This window comes from Ambystoma mexicanum, chromosome 8, assembly GCF_040938575.1.
Source record: "Ambystoma mexicanum isolate Mex_15411 chromosome 8, UKY_AmexF1_1, whole genome shotgun sequence".
Taxonomy (NCBI): Eukaryota; Metazoa; Chordata; class Amphibia; order Caudata; family Ambystomatidae; genus Ambystoma; species Ambystoma mexicanum.
Window position 1 is genome coordinate 176,684,747 of NC_090929.1, and position 16,279 is coordinate 176,701,025.

At 47.7% G+C, this 16,279-nt stretch overlaps 1 protein-coding gene and 1 pseudogene across 6 annotated transcripts in view; one reads left to right on the forward strand and one right to left on the reverse strand.

Annotated features, from left to right (window-relative positions):
• The window catches only part of SEC16A (SEC16 homolog A, endoplasmic reticulum export factor), a 1,467,667-nt gene that overhangs the window by 96,970 nt on the left and 1,354,418 nt on the right, over window positions 1–16,279 (reverse strand). The window lies entirely within an intron of this gene.
• LOC138473563 (PDZ domain-containing protein 11 pseudogene) lies at window positions 14,672–15,207 on the forward strand (annotated as a pseudogene).

Here is a 16,279-nt window from a genome sequence, read left to right on the forward strand (position 1 = left end):
GGAGATCATGGAGTGAAACGATCCAATCTCATCGGGCGAGGAAACCCGGGTGGGAGGTGACGACAGGAGTTCCTCGTCGTAAACCTTGTCGTCTGTACTCGTCGCGGCCGTGTCAGTCCCCGTATCATCCCCACGTGTCGTGGACGGGGAGGAGGGCTGAACAGGGCGCGATGGCTGAAAAAGAGGTGGAGGGTGAATCCTTCTTCTCTTAGGGGGAGGGCTCCCAGAAGGGCCTGGCTCCGGGTCCCCCATCGGGAGCGGTTCCTCCGTTGGTGGTAACGGCAGTCTCGTCCTTATCTCCGAGCATAAGGACTGTATAGCCAACAAAATGGCCGCCGAGTTGTCTTGCGGCACTGGTTGAGGGAGATCCGATGGGAGATCAGGAGCCCCGTCGGCATCCTCGACGCCCTCGTCGTCTTCCACGTCGGGGTCGCCCCCGACAGGATGGCCTTCTTCCACGCCAGAGCCGTGGCCTAAGACTTCGATCAGCTCCTCCTCAGAGGCTGAGGCCGAGTCCATGACGACCTCCTGCCCCCCCTTTTTCTTCTCCGTCGGTGGTTTCACGGGGGTCCTGTCGATGGGCACGAAAGAGGACTCCCTCCGCGGTGGCAGGGAGATTCTGGGCCCCGGGGTCACCACCACTGGTGTAGCCTCCACAGGCTGAGCCAGGGCCGCCGCGACTGTCTCGATAGAGGCCTTGGCCGGATGGATCAAGGCTTTCACCACCTTAGGTGCGCTCACCGCCTTGGGGGGAGGGTCACCACCTCGCTCCCCCTCCGATGGGGCCTTAGGGCACGACCGGGGTCTCTCCAGGAGTTTCGCCGGGTGCTCGGCCTTCCTCTTACCCGAGCCAGAGCGTTGGCTCGTGGTTGATGGCGCCGGGGAGGATGCGCCCTGTCTGGTGCCCGTAGAGCCCGACCGTTCGGCGCTCCCGGTGCCAGCGGACTCGCGGTGCTTGGCCTTCTGTTGGACCCCCGTCGCTGGGGCGCCCTCAAAGGTCTTAGAAGACCGCTCGGACTTCTTCTTCTTCTCGCCTGACGGGCACTTTCCTTCCAGCCAGTTGGTGAGACGTTGATGGCGGTCCTTCATGGTCCGCTCCGACATATTGCCGCAAAACGCACAGTCCTTCTCCACGTGCGTCTTGTCCTCATGTAGGCAGTAAAAGGCAAAGGGAGTGTTCGTCCTTTCCGGGCGTCAAGCTTCCCTTCTGCTGGACCATGTTCGAGATGGGCCTGAGAAACTTCTGGAGTCCTCCAAAAGCGTGGCTCGACGAAAACTTCACCCTTGAGGGGCATAGACGAATCCGACACGGGTCCCTGTTGATCGGATGAAGAAACGGTGGAGCTTGAGGCTCTTTTGACCGAAAAAAGAGAAATTTTTTGAGAAAAAACGTGAAAAATAGCACTAACGCTCGAGAGCAATAGCACGAGGATCCCAACACTTGAACGTGCGGTAAAAATCTGAAGATGGCTGCCAGAGGCGGGGCTTAGGTAGAGGGCAGTCATTGGCTGTGGTCAGTATGACGCAGAGATCAGTGATTGGTTACTACTACGAAAGACAGATCAGAAACGAAACTGATACTGATTTTTTCTTTACCGAGGATTCCCAGCCTGACGACGGGGAATATTCATGAGCATGTGAATCCATGCCAGACCCCATGCTGGAGAACCACTATATTACTATAATTCCAAACCCAATCTGAATACAACGAGTGATTATTGCTGAGTTACTTTATTTTTGGCGTTAAGAAAATACTGGTAGGCCCCAAATCTACACAAAATACCCTACAGTGGTTGTTATTGGGCGCTCTGTAGACAACCAAGATGTTGGTTGTTGTTTTGGGGTCTGTTGTGAGTTTGGCTAGAAGTAGTTCGTAACCATCTATTGGGTGAAGAGGGCAAGATCTTCGTTGGAGGCTGGGTTTGGCTATTATGGCCACTCCACCTCCCTGCGTGTTGGTTCAGTTGGCCCTGTGGATGTCTAAACCAGGTGAGATAGCTAATGCTAATAATGGGCCCGAAGCTTGGTGTAACCAGGTTTCGGTCCCTACAAGTAGATCCAAATGTAAGTCCACTATGAGGTTGTGAATCTCAATGGCATGAGCGCTGAGTGACCGTACATTGAGGAGAGCACCTATGATGCTGAGGGGGATTGGGGGTTCTGGTGGAGGTGGTGATGGGATTTTTAATTGTGTATGTACTGGTTTGGATGGGATATGTTGTTCAATCTTGCGATTAGATTGTGGGCCCAGGCAAGGCCCACCCTTGTAGTGTTGAGGTGTGGGTTTGCAAGAGGCCGACTTTTTGATCGTGGTTATAGGTGTCTTACGTGGGGATGTCCATTGGGGAGATAGAGCGGAATTAGGAGGGTAGGGCAAGGAAGTTCGTGTTCTTAACCTATTTAGTCTAGCAACACCCAAGATGGGTTGGGAGGTCATGGTGGCCGGTGATGTTGAGCTAAGATTGGTTGCGGTGTGGTAGATGGTATAGGCTGTCAGTGTGAGGCACAGTATGCCTGCACAGTAAATCGTGGTTGTGGCAATATAAGATTTTAGTTGCACAAAAAAAGCAAAGCAGGCATAATTTTGTTATTGCCGACCTATCTGTCAGCAGTTTTCACCAGAGCATCTGCTTAGGAGAACAGCAGGTTCAGTGACTACGAGGAGTGCCGTATGAGCGCACTCTAGAACAGCATGTAGATGCGGGGAACAGTTTTTTCGGTGACTAGAAGGTCTTATATGACACATCAGAGCAGCATGTAGGCAGAGAGAACAGCCTTTTCAAAGTCTCAAAGTAAAGCCACATGGGCGCACATTGAATCAACATGTGAGCAGAAAAGCATCCATTTCAATGGCTAGAAGCGATGCTGTATGGACGCATGTTATGTGGGCAATAAATCAGCATGTAGACAAAGAAAACAGTCTTTTGTTCTAGCCACGTGGATCAGCTTTGTTTAGCACAATGATAATAGTGTAGGAAGACAGCGAGTTAAAGAGATTAACGGTGGGCGCACATCGATTCAGCAACGTGAACAGTCTTTTGTTAGTGCGACGTGAAGCAGCGATAGTTTGCACGGTAGTCTCAACAAGGAAATATGATAGGTATGCAGATTGTAAAACTTAGGACAGTTGAGCGTGGAATAGGTCAGTGAGTGGAAGTGAGAACCTTGTGTTGGCAGCCTGCGCACTAGTGTTGTAGAGCAAGTATAGCTGCGTGGATGTTAGTATGGTACCGCTCCTGTGGATTACGTGGCCATGATGTATCAATGGGGTATGGGGAGTTTGACTTGTGTAGCTTTTACTATTTGTCCTGAAATGAGGGGCGAAGGATTCTCAGCGTCCCTCCGTTCCTATCATCTCGGAAAGGCTCAGGCAGGAGCCTTGTTTGTCTGCCTTTGTTGGGGGCCAGTTTCCGTCTGCTGGTGCCCCAGGATTGGTGAAGAGGGGATGGCTGGCCAATCGGCTACCAGAGGCATTCACACTGCCCTGGATGAACACATTTTCTCTGGTCGGCCATCTTGGAATCTGCAAACCTTGCGGTTTGCTTGCAGAGCGAAACTAGATAGTTGAAATAAACTGCTTCTGACACGATCATGCAGTGATCAGATCTCTAATATCAGGAGTTGGCATCAAAGTGGAAACAGCTGACGAGTAAATTACAGCAATGTTGGATGTAGCTGCAGTAGCCCACGGGCTTACCTTTTTGATAAAGGCAAATATGTTGAGTGGATCCACTGCTCCAGCAGCGCCCGTAGAAAGGGAGATCCTGCTCCTGGGCTTCCAAGGCACAATGCTTTCAAAAAGCATTTTCTAAATGTGAACCAGCTTTGTGACAACTGATGCAATCTTTGTTTTGGCAGAATAAGCAAGCATTGGCAAACTATTTGCATTAGCGTTAGGATAACTTCCTCTTAATGCAGCTTTTGCCTCACTTTATGCCCCCCGCCCTCCCTCGCACGCCTGGATTTTTGTTGTTTTCTTGGTATTTAACTTATTTTTGTGCATTTTAGGTTCTTTTTAAACCTCAACTAAAACTGTACCTCATTAGTTTTGGTCATTTGGTGGCACTATAAGCAGTGCTTATAACCCAAAACGAATGTCCTAGGAAGTGAGGTTAGCAGAGAGATGAGATGCAAAGAGGGGCCCAGGCTTGTGGTGTTTGGCATTTTACCAATCCATTGATGGCCTATGGCCATGCTAGCCCGTATAGTCATTGCCACCAACTAACTGTGCCTCTCCCCGCTCAAAACACATCACACTGGGATCTTGATGAGGCTTTGTGAGCACACCCTTGAAAGGTAAATTGCCTCTAATCCCCAGCTCCTCGTTTAATATAAATATGACTTATTTAAGTGGGCCTTCAGGCACTTGATTTATAAGCAATAGGTGTTTTAGCAATGAATACCTGGTAAAAAAAAAACAACATTAGCAAAGCCAGCAGGTTGCCCTCTTTTTGCAAGGTATTCCCATTGTGGGAGTGCCTGGAAATGTATGATCACATGTCTACATAAAAGGCAAAACTGGTGGCTAGGTCAATGCTTGATTTTTATTTGTGCTGCCCCGGATAGTCCATAAAGCTACTAGAGCAGGAGTACGTTTTTACCCCCGTTTTCTTTTCCGTGACGATGTGTTCTGTGCATGCTGGTGGCGGCATTCACCTTCACAAACTTTGGGTAGAGACTGCAAAGGAGGCCTGTGACTGAATTAAATCTAGTTTAGGCTGCATAGCGATCTGCTAGACACTGTAATACGCAACACTTGGAGTGTGTGACCACATGTTTGGAAGCTGGTTGGCCATCTAGGATTGGATGGCTGCCAAAACCTTGAATGCTGTACTGGAGAGGATTGTATGGCAAGGGAAACCCCAAGCCCTCTGCATTGTGGGACCACCTGACTCACACCCATGCATCTGCCCTTCATTGTGGTCACCTGAAGGAGGCCAGTCCACATCATGAATCCTGCTGATATGGCCCAATCATCTTCGGAGACTCTGCTCCTAGAAGTGTAGTATGGAAACATCACCTAGCCAGATCCAAACCAGACCCCTTCAATTCACCTATTAATTATCAATCCTCGACCTTCTCCACAGCATCCACCAGCTTGGGCAGCCCTCTGTGGGTCCTTTGACATCCTTCTTGTCACTGGTACTCCCCTGGGTCTACGAGTTGTGTGTGCAGTCCAATCTTCAAAGCTCAGCTGACTGAAAACATGTTCTTCAGTGGGTTGGTGGCCCACCTCTGCTGCCACCCTCTAAGAGGCATCTGGTAGCCTTCCTGGGTCTGCACTTTCCTCTTGAGTCCTCTTGACTCTCCTGCTGTCATTTCTTTACCTTCTGGGGCCAGTACGTAGAACTTATCCACTTTGACATTATAACCAGGGGATTACTTTTGAGTTTGTCTCTATGGCCACAACTTTTCTAACTCTTTGAAACTGCCTAGAACTATACAACATGATCATTTATCAGTGATAGTTTGGGGAACACCCATCTAGGTACTAGAGTGGGACTTCTGAAGATAATGATCTGAATTCTAACTACTTACCTTTTATTGTGAAAGGCTTTGTTTGTGTTTCTAAGAATATCTCCACTTTAAAATGAACATGTGGCAAACAGTATCTATTCAGTGCAACTGTTACATTCTCTGCTATCCAGGAATGGTGTGCCGCCAATGACCTCTGCCTTAATGCCAGTAAGAGTGAGATTCTACTTATCGGCACACCCACTCCCTCCTTCCCTGCAGCTCTCTGGCCGGCCTCCCTTGGCCCTCTTCCTGCGCCTACCTGCGAAGCAAAAAACCTTGGAGTCATCTTCGACTCCACACTCTCTTTCTCTCCTCACATATCGGACGTCTCTAAGAAGTCACACTACCAGCTACACCTCCTCAGAGGTATCCTTCCCTTCCTCTCCTTCCCCCAGAAGCTCACTGTCTCCAGAGCCCTGGTTCTCTCGAGGCTGGACTACTCTAACAGCCTCTATCTAAATCTTCCTGCCTCTACTCTCCGCCCTTTGCAACTTATCCAGAACAGGACTGCGAGACTAGTCCTTGGCCTCAAGCCCAAGGACCTTATCTCTCCAGGACTGAAATCACTACACTGGCTCCCAGTGGCTGCGAGGATTAAGTTCAAAACCCTCTGCATTGTCCACAAGGCCTTCTGGGGCCCTGGGCCAAAATACCTTCAACACTCTCTTCCGAAATATCTTCCTTCTCGAGCTCTTCGCTCATCCACCTCCAACTACTTCAGGGTCAGCCGCTTCTCCAAGCAACGAGCTGGGGGTAGATCTCTCTCCGCAGCTGGGGCCTCCCTCTGGAACAGCCTTCCAGCCTCCCTGAAACTTGAGGAGAACCATCTCCGGTTCAGGAAGCACCTCAAAACCTTCCTCTTTGCCTCCGCTTTCTCTCCCTCTCTCCCCTGCTAAAAACACTGAACCTACACTGAATCTGCTACCGGGCCACTCTCTCCGATCTCCGTCCTTGGCCCAGCCACTCTTCCCTCAACTGCTTACCTGCACTACGGGACTGTCTCTGTATCCTACAGCCCCTTCTCCCGGCACTTAACTTCCACTTGCCACCAGCTGGCCCTATTATTTATCTTGTATTCTACTAACCATGTCCTGCACTTTTCCTTGCACTTGCCACCAGCTGGCCCTATTATTTATCTTGTATTCTACTAACCATGTACAGCACTTTCCCCCTCTCCCTTCCCCTTTCTCCCAGTCCCCTCTACCCTTGCACTTGCGCGATCTGAATGACACCTGGCTTAGTAGGATCGTTGTCTGTCTCCCCTTGTCCCCCCCCCCCGCCTCGTCGCGCCTTGAAACACTTGTGTATAGGCGCGTTACAAATGCCATATCATATCATATAACCCAGGGTCCAGAGTTAAGTACTTATGGGCAGTGGTTCCTGAAAAGACAGTTCAGGAAAGTAAAGCACAACTCTTCTTTTACAAATGCAGTTAAAGGATCTGATCACTTAAACCACAGACAAGCCACCGGCAGAAAAGAAGAACAGTCTTCACAGCAGTGGAACCCACATGTAAGAAGCAAAAATGATGAGGACAGATCGTACAAGGCAGGGTAACCATATTCCAGTGGTATGGGGACAAATGGAGGACAGAAAACCATCAGAAAATGATCCCACGTGGCAGGAAACTGTGCGGGCGCCCCAGGACAGCCCAAACAAACAGGAAAGCTAGGAAGTTATATTCCAAACACCATTCTGAGACAGCAGCTTTCTACATCAAGGCAGTAAAACAGCCCACAGACCGTCCATGTATGGAAGGCCTAGCCCATCACATGATGAAGACCATGGCGAGTAATAGGATAGCACAAAAAGGGCATCTAGCTGCCAAAAATAAAAAAACTGAGCTGGGTAGAAAGACACAAGGCCAGCGAGTATGGTCATACTTAATCTCAAAATTCATCACAGCTTTTTGTAGGCAACATTTTCCCAGCAGGCAAGTAAACCTAAAGCCTTCCAATCCAATAACAATCCAGCACAACTCTGGGCAGGATCAGATCTTCGTTTTACCGGCCAGTCAATCTGCTTGGACCCAAAAACCACCAAGTCGACATATGGCCACGGACTGGTCTAAATCGGTTCAGACTACAAGAGAGGATGCAAGGCTGGACTCAGAGTGACAACAGCTATTTAAGCCATTTGTCAAGGTTGCCCAAGACAAAGGGATGGCCCAAAAAAGAAATGGATGCGACCAGGAAAACACATAAGTACTCCAATGGCAACTGTTAGAGCAGAAATCTATTTTTGGGGGCTCTGTAGTCTTATTTTATGGGACCCCTACTCTTTTTGCTTTTCCCCCCCTTCTGATGTTAGAGGTTTCTCATTTATTTTGGTGATCAGAGGGGCTTCTGCTGAATTCCCCCCTGACACTGCATCCTTTATAAGGCTCCCAGGTATTGGGCAAATAGAACTTTAAAAAAAAAAAAAAAAAAAGTGTGTGTGGGGCTGAAGTGTCATTATTTCCATTTCTGTAGGCCGCCTAAACGTTTGTAAAAAAAAAACAGTCTTTTGGTTAAGCGACCTACAAAAATTGAAATAATGACATAGAACCGGCTCCCAGGTACAGGGATGCTTCTTAAGCAGCCCCTTTGAGCCCTCGGTTGATTAGGTCACCCTACATTGCTTTTAGGGGGTAGGCTGGTGGCAGCAAACATTTATTTTTGGCTTTACCAGGGGCGCACAGCAATTTATCACATTGGTAGCCCAATGTACCTTTATGATAGCTATTCGGGTACTAAAGGAATACTCTCTGATATTTTGCTTTTTGGGCTTCCGAAGATGGCAAACCACTCCAGTGGATTGAATTGGTTTGGAATGGTACCTGGATCTGAACAGGCCACTTCACTTTCCTTGGGGATGGGTTTGGGCATTTGGTGGCTTTTGGGGACAACCTGATTGGCTGGCTACCAAAACCTTTATTTAAATCCTCTAATGGTATTGGTGGACTGGCAGAAGCCAGCTCCTGTCAGTGGAGGCACATATAGGAGATACTTTGTACCGGAGCTCAGTGCTGGATTTTTAGAAAGCGAACAGGCTTGCTTACCTGTTAGAGGATTTCCAGCATTTGCATTTGTAGTCCCTCTTCTGGCCATACCAGCATGATGGTGGTTTAGGAATACATCCAGTTTGGGTTTGTGGCTGCTGGCCCTCTAGAGTCTGCCTCATCCTGCTACTAGTCCACCTCATCTGCTTGAGCCAGGCCTTCCATCTAAGACCACTTTCCAGGTAATTTTATCGCTGCTTACCAGATTTTACAGCCAGGGTATGCAGTCTTGGTTTTGTTAACTACCACTGCCTGAAACGGTGCTGCTGGGACCCCAACACTCCACCAAATCTACTTGTCTGGGTCACCAGCATCGTTGTACTGCTGCAGGTGCCATTTTTGCTGGCGTTACATCCACATTTTCCTGAGAAGCTGGGGTCTGCCATGGTTAGGTTCCTACATCTTGCTGGAGACTTTTCTGTTGCCGATTCCACTTCTGAATGATATGTGCCACACCTGTGAAGGACGATAGTTTTTCTTTAGTCTCATCAGGGGAGAGTGTAGGGGAAGGTCACAGTTGACTCAGGTTTCAAAGCCGTGGGGGGATCAGATCCTTCATTTCACCCTACAAAAAGATGCCATTACTCATCGGGTTGCTCTGCGTTCCTGGGACAGTGTTTTCAGCATCCAACACCAAGTATGTACTGCTGGTCCCTGGGTTTATTTTATTTATTTATTGAACATTTGTATGGTGCCTATACAGCAGCGAGTGTTTCCAGGTGCCACAAGACGGAGGGGGAGTGGGAACAGAGGAGAATAAACAGCAATACAAGATTCTACTAGGCCTTGTGACATTCAGATTGTGCAAGTGCAGCAAACAGGAAGTGCAAGGGGGCAAGGTCAGGTCAAAAGGGGAGGGGAGACCAGAAGGCAAGTGCGCTAGGGAACGGGATAAGGGTCAACTAGTGGAAGTGCGAGGAGGGGGCTGGACCCGACTCAGTAGTCTAGTCTGGGAAGGGTGCCCGAAGGCAAGTGCTGGTATGGGGATGCTGAGCCAGACTGGTCACGGGAGAGCCTGGCCCCTGAATGACTCAGAAGGGACCAGGAAGCCTGTTGCAACAGCAGGGGGCATTAGTAAGAAAGGGGGAGAGGGAAGGAGGAGGAGAAAAGGAAGATCATGAGAACATTCCGGAACTTAAGGAGGTCCGGCTCAAGTCTGAGAGGGGCAGGGAGGTCTTTGCAGAGGGAGGCTCCTGCTGGAGAAAGAGACCTACACCCCCACCCCCAACTCTCTGCTTGGAAAAATGTCTGACCTGCAGAGAGTTGGAGCTAGAGGATCAAAGGACTCTAGCAGGGAGATATATAGGGAGAGAAAGTTGAATGTAGCACGGTCCCAGGCCCCAGAAAGCCTTATGGATGATGTAGAGAGTCTTGAATATGATCCTTGCAGCCACCAGGAGCCAGTGGAGAGTTTTTAGGGCTGGAGAGATGCAGTTCTCGGCTTGAGGACAATGATAAGTCTTGCAGTCCTATTCTGGATTAGCTGAAGAGGGCAGAGGGAGGAAAGAAGCAGATTGAGGAAGAGGCTGTTGCAGTAGTACAGCCTGGAGAGAACCAGAACCCGATGCGAACAAGTTACTTACCAACTGGTAACGTTCTTTCGACTGGATGTTCCTCCAACGTATTCCACATCTTTGACCTGTAATTTCCACAGCACAGCTGTGGACATTACATGTCAAAGATGTGGAATACGTTGGAGGACACAAACCATTCGAAATTGAGTTTCTGGGGGGAAGGTGAGGAAAGGGAGAATGTCTTTGAGGAGTTGAAGCTGAAAGTGAGCCTTCTTGGCAAGGTCTGCGAAATGAGGTGAGAAGGAGAAAGAGGATTCGAAGATGACACCCCGGTTTTTTACCTCATAAAAGGATGAGGGGAGGGGGCCCAAGGAGGGCGGCCAGAGAGTAGGGGGAAGAAAGGGGCTGGAGTTACTGATGTTAAGACAGAGATTGTTAGTTAGCAGCACACCATGCCTGAATAGGAGTCAGGCAAATCAGGAATGAGAGGGAAGGTAGAGGAGGGAAGCTTAAAGGAGAGCTGAGTGAAATCCGCATAAAAGTGGAAGTGAGGCGAAAAGGTGGAGATCAGGTGGGCAAGAGGGGCAAGGTAAATGTTAAAAAGCCACAGCAAGAGGATGAAGCCCCGAGGGACGCTGCAAGTAGAAGATGAAGTAGAGGAGAGAAAAGGGCCCATTTGAACCTGGGAGGGCTGATTCAAAAGGAAAGATGTCAGCCAAGCCAGGGGCTGGTTTGTGATGCCCAGAAAATCACGAAGTAGATTTAGGAGGGTGGCATGATTGACGGTGTCGAAGGCAGAGAACAGATCAAGGAGGATGACAACAGAAGGAGAGTTGGAGTCGAGGTTTGAGAGCAAGTCTTCAAGGGTGTTCAGGAGAGCAGTTTCCGTACCTCTGGTTGCTCTGAAGCCAGACTGGTGGTCGTGGAGACAGCCAACAGATTCAGTGTGGTGGATTAGCTGGGAGATGACCAACTTCTCTAAAGGTTTGCACAAGAAGGGGGAAGTGCACATAGGTTGCCGGGTTATTGAAGATGCTCACCCTCATTGGTCTACATGATCCAGGATAGTCTAGGATGCAAACCCCCACTTCCGGCATTTCCCAATGGTTAATATTGGGGGCTGAATTCTGCTCTGCTGCTCCCGGGGCTGATGTGTATTGAACTGGTGTCGACTTTCATCTGGGTACCTGTGGAAAGGCTTTTCATCATAACAGCGGGTCAGCCTCTAGACTGTCTTGTTTCCTATGCAGTATTTTCTTCAAATTTAGAACCCTTAGAAGTGACATTCAAAAGGTACTTACCTGGACTGTGTCATTTTTCTAGGATCCCTCGAGTACTTCACCAAGTCCTGGCTATTTCAAGGCTTTCCCAGATTTACTAAGCATTTCCAAATCTGTGTATTAGTCTCTGGTATAAGGATATACAGCATTTCACTGCAGTGTTACTGTTTCCCTCCTTGATCAAAGGACTAACTAAAATATATCCTGGACGTTGGCTGACCACCTGTGCATTATGGTATAAAATACTTAGAATGTAGTAGTTACCCTGTAACTAAGTTATGTATCTTGACAGGTAATTATTACTTGTCCAATACTGTCTAGGTGCCTTTTCTCAATTTACCTCTGGGAAGCCTATTTGTATAGTGTTTAACACCAGGTATTCGGCTTACATTCAGGGGTAAGAAGTGAGTTAGGCCTTAATGGGTCATTTACTGTTTTCCTTATTTAGACTATGTTTTGCTACATGATAGGTTAACTGGAGTTATAACTTTTTCTATCCAGCATATTTTATGAGTGACTTTGTAAATTAAGTATATATTTTCAGTATGGCACTGTGGTGTATTCTTTTGTTGTGTCTGGTGGGATTAAGTGGGCCTCCCTGCCCTCCTTCCTCCCTCAGAAGGCAAACCTCTTTTCTCTGCTACAGCCAACATTGGATAGTCTGGTCTTTCCCCTTTAGAGTGACGCTAGATTATCATACCAGAGGGTTGTGCAAAAATGTACCTAACAGCTAGATACCACCAACCAACACCCTAAAACATTAGAGGGTAATAGAATCACTTTAGGGTCAAAATGGGGGGGGGCTTAAAAGGCAACCCTGTCCCAGAAGCCATATGGGCGACCATATACTAAAAAGGGTTGCAGTGGCAGAGGGTCTTTAGTAGAAGTCACACTGACTACAAAATAGGTCAAAGATCCCAGAAAAGGTAGCATTTATGGGGTCTCTTAAAAGGAAGAGTAGACCGACAGTCAGGATTCCGCCCCAACCACAGCACAGAGACAGCCCTTCTTGACCTGAAGATCCAAATGGATGCAACCAGAGAAGCAGGCAATCTCTGCCTACTAATGTTACTGGATCTCTCAGCGGCTTTCGAACTGCGACCACAACACACTTTGTGTCACCCTAGCCAATAACTTCAACCGGTCCAAGGATGCCACTGACTGGATCAAATTTTTTCTAGCAGGCAGGACCTCAAGAGTATCCATAGGCAACGAATCAGCCGATCCCATATGAGTTCCCATAGGCGTCTCGCAAGATTCATGCCTATCCCCCACCCTCTACAACGGCCTACACTAAGCTGCTCTTTGCAGCGCTGGATGCCACGGGTGTCATTTACACTGCCTTTGCAGGTGACACCCAGATCCTCATTCCACTATCAGGCAACCACGAACAAGACTCAATGCTCATCAACCAAATCTACTCACTAATCCAAAACTGGATGGCTAATAATAGCTTATGCCTCAATGATGACAAAACAGAGCTACTCATACTAGGATCATCCTCCAAAATGGACTCTACAGCCTGTTTATACATCATCATTGATGGTACCACGATCCCAGTGCTTAAACAAGTTAAGACACTTGGTGTCTACTTAGACACCACCCTAACCATGACAAAACAAGTCAGCACCCTATCCTCGTCCACCTCTTACACTTCCAAACTTATCTCCCTAAGCCGCAAATTCCTCACACTGGACAACTGCGTTACATTAGCCAGAGCGCTAATATTATCTAAGCTCGATTACTGCAATATCCTCTTCCTTGGCACGCCAACACCAACATAGCCAAATTGCAACTTATGCAGAATAAAGCCCTCCGAGCCGCACTAGACATAAAAAAGACTGAACCCATCTCTAACATTAGGAGAGACAACCACTGGCTCCCTATCAAAGTCAGGACACTATTCAAAACCTTAAGCATCACACATAAATGCATTGCCAACAAAGCTCCCAAATACCTCATCAATACAGTCATGAAGAAATCCCGTACCAGACTCCCCAGATCTAATAATAACGCAGACCTCGAGATCCCACGATACAAAAGAGAGAAAGCGGGGGGCAGTAGTTTTAAAGTCCTCGCTCCCAGACACTGGAATGCCCTACCCACCAATATCAAGAATGAAACAGCCTACCCAAAATTTAAAAAAATAATTGAAAACGCAACAGCATTAACGTAACTCGAGGCACGCCATAGACGGCACCAGTACATGAAACGATTTGTGTGATATTCTCACTGCTCGATGATCCAAATCGCGTGATATTCTCATTGCTTTGATAATCCGAACGAAATCCATCTTCTCTTTACAATCCATCCCCAAAACACGGATGTTTAGAGCACGTTGCAATGTACTTTACTTTGAAATTAGTCATAATACGCCGTCGCGTACATCCGATAGCTCCTGCTCTAAGGGACGCTTCAAGCACGTCGAAAGGTCCTTTACTTTTACGTTGTGGAAACACTCAGCAGTTCCTGCTCGTCAGATTGTTCCAACTTTACAACTGGCTCGGAACATTTGATCATTGTTCCGCCATCTCGCTACGCTGGCTGAGTGACGTCACCATTGCAGTGTGAGGCCACGGAATTAACGGAGCTCCCAACCGTCATCCTGTCCCCACAGCCTTGAAACTTTGAAATCCTTGGAGTGTCAACCTCAAAAGGCACACTCCTTAACTCCAGCGCCCACACAGCAGTAAGGCTGCCAACAGCTTTTCTTTATCGTCCAAGTCATTAATACGTTTTTCCACTGCTCACACTACGTCCCACTTTGTTATGTGCTGAACAAGGCCTCACTGACCACTTGTTCCCCCGGCCCCAAATATGTAAGCGGTCGCCATAATCTGCACTGCCAAAGCGTTCATCCTCCGATGTGCTACAGTCCCCAAACTTTACTTTTCAGAGCTCGTTGTAGTCCGTTATGGGAAAGAGACTTTCTCAGATAACACGTGTTGTGCTGCTGCCGTGTTAAAGTCATCGGTATTGCTTGAGCATATGTTTACTTGGAAGAGGTGGAGTTCAACCGTAGAATGGGGTTGGTCCCGGCACCGACCACTAATAAAGTATTGTTGCAACGTTATCTGCTGAAGAGGTGCCGCAATGAACAAGTTGAGAGGACTGAAAATTCTGTGAGCTTTGGGGGCAGTTTGGGTCCATTGGTGGATATTTTGGAGAGTCGGTGACAAGAGACATCACCATCTTAGACTTTGCTTTAAAAAAATAAATAGCTGGAGTACCTGGAATGCCTGACGGCCTGGCCTCCCCAAAAAGGTGAGGGAGTGGCCATCAAAAGGAGATTTGGCCTGCACTACGGGGCCAACGTTGACTTTTGGACATGGACAACAGGATCGCGTACGATGATTATCCTTATCATGTAGTTTTCCTACCTTCATACGAAAACCCACCCGCCTGGATTTCCCCTCATGAGAGAATTTACCATCCTGACTAGAACAATGAGCTGACCCAGTTCCTGCTGCGAACTATCACGCTGAAGAAACCTTCAGGCACTCAGCTTGGATTTAACATCCGAGGTGGGAAGGCCTCCCAGCTTGGGATCTTCATTTCCAAGGTGATTCCAGACTCTGACGCCCACAGGGCCGGCTTGCAAGAGGGGGATCAGGTGCTGTCTGTGAATGATGTGGATTTCCAGGACATCGAACACACAAAGGCGGTAGAGATTTTGAAGACTGCCAAGGAGATTGTAATGAGGGTTCGCTTCTTCCCTTACAGTTACCAACACCAGAAGGAGAGGACGGTACACTAAACCCCTCCTCAGGCCCCCGCTATCAACTGCCTGTTCATCCAAGCCTCCTGACCTCCCATCACCCCCCAAACCTAGCCTCACTTCCATCAGACTACTTCTTTAACATTGCCACATTGCACATATTTATTTCCCAGACAGCATCCTTGTGTGCTTGGAGAAGCAGAGCGTCTGTGCCTTCTATTAATCCGCACCTTTCAGAGCAAACCATCAGCCTCGCTTTGTGGTAAAGGCCAAGGATCCTATTTTTTTTAAAACAACTTCACATTTGTTTTCTATAAAATGTTTTTGAAGTTTTTCATGTCTGCTTTTGTTGTGGTGTTCACTTAAGTCTCCTCCTATTTTCCCTTTTATATCCCTTTTGTCTCATTCCACTTTTATTTAAATTAAAGCACTATGTAAACAAACTAAAAACATTTTTTAAAAATCATTGAAAACCTGGTGATTCAACCAATTGAGCCAAGACCCTTACCCACTCTGACCAGACCTCCACCCTTCCATTGTATAATAATAATAATAATGTATGTAATTTCACTTATGTTTTTTCAACAATGTAGGTCATTTCACTTCTGTTTTTACTGTGTTCATTTAGAATGTAAAAATTGTACTTAACAATTGTCTGTAACTACGCTGTGATACCTCTGGGTCTGGGCGTATAGTAAATGTAATAAATACATCAAAATAAATAAGCCCTCAAAAACAGAATTCTGTCTTAAAATCCCTGATCAGTGAAAAGGGAACGATATACTTAACAATTGGAAAGGGCATCATATCCCTTTTGCAGTGGGAAGGACACTATATAGTTAGCAAAGATTTCTCTTTTGGCAACTTTCTCTCCATAGTTCTATGGACCCCCAAACCTTCTGCTTTTCAACCTGTCCAGACTTTTTACAGGTAAGTGAATCCTTCAGCCTCACATCCTTGGACCTTTGCTCATTTTGTTATGGGGAAACTAAATGTGATGCTGGAAATGCTTTTAGAGGGGCAGGGCCCCCCTAGTACTTGTCTTGGCAACTACATGTGACTTGGCAGTGACTGGGTGTCCTCCAATTTTGGGACACCCAGCCCCTGCCATAGGAATCAATGGATTCCTGAAGAAAGGCAAGGTGGCCACTGTGGCCTCTTTGTTTCTATTGCCTTTACACCTTGTTTCCCAATGTCCTGGGAATCCTCA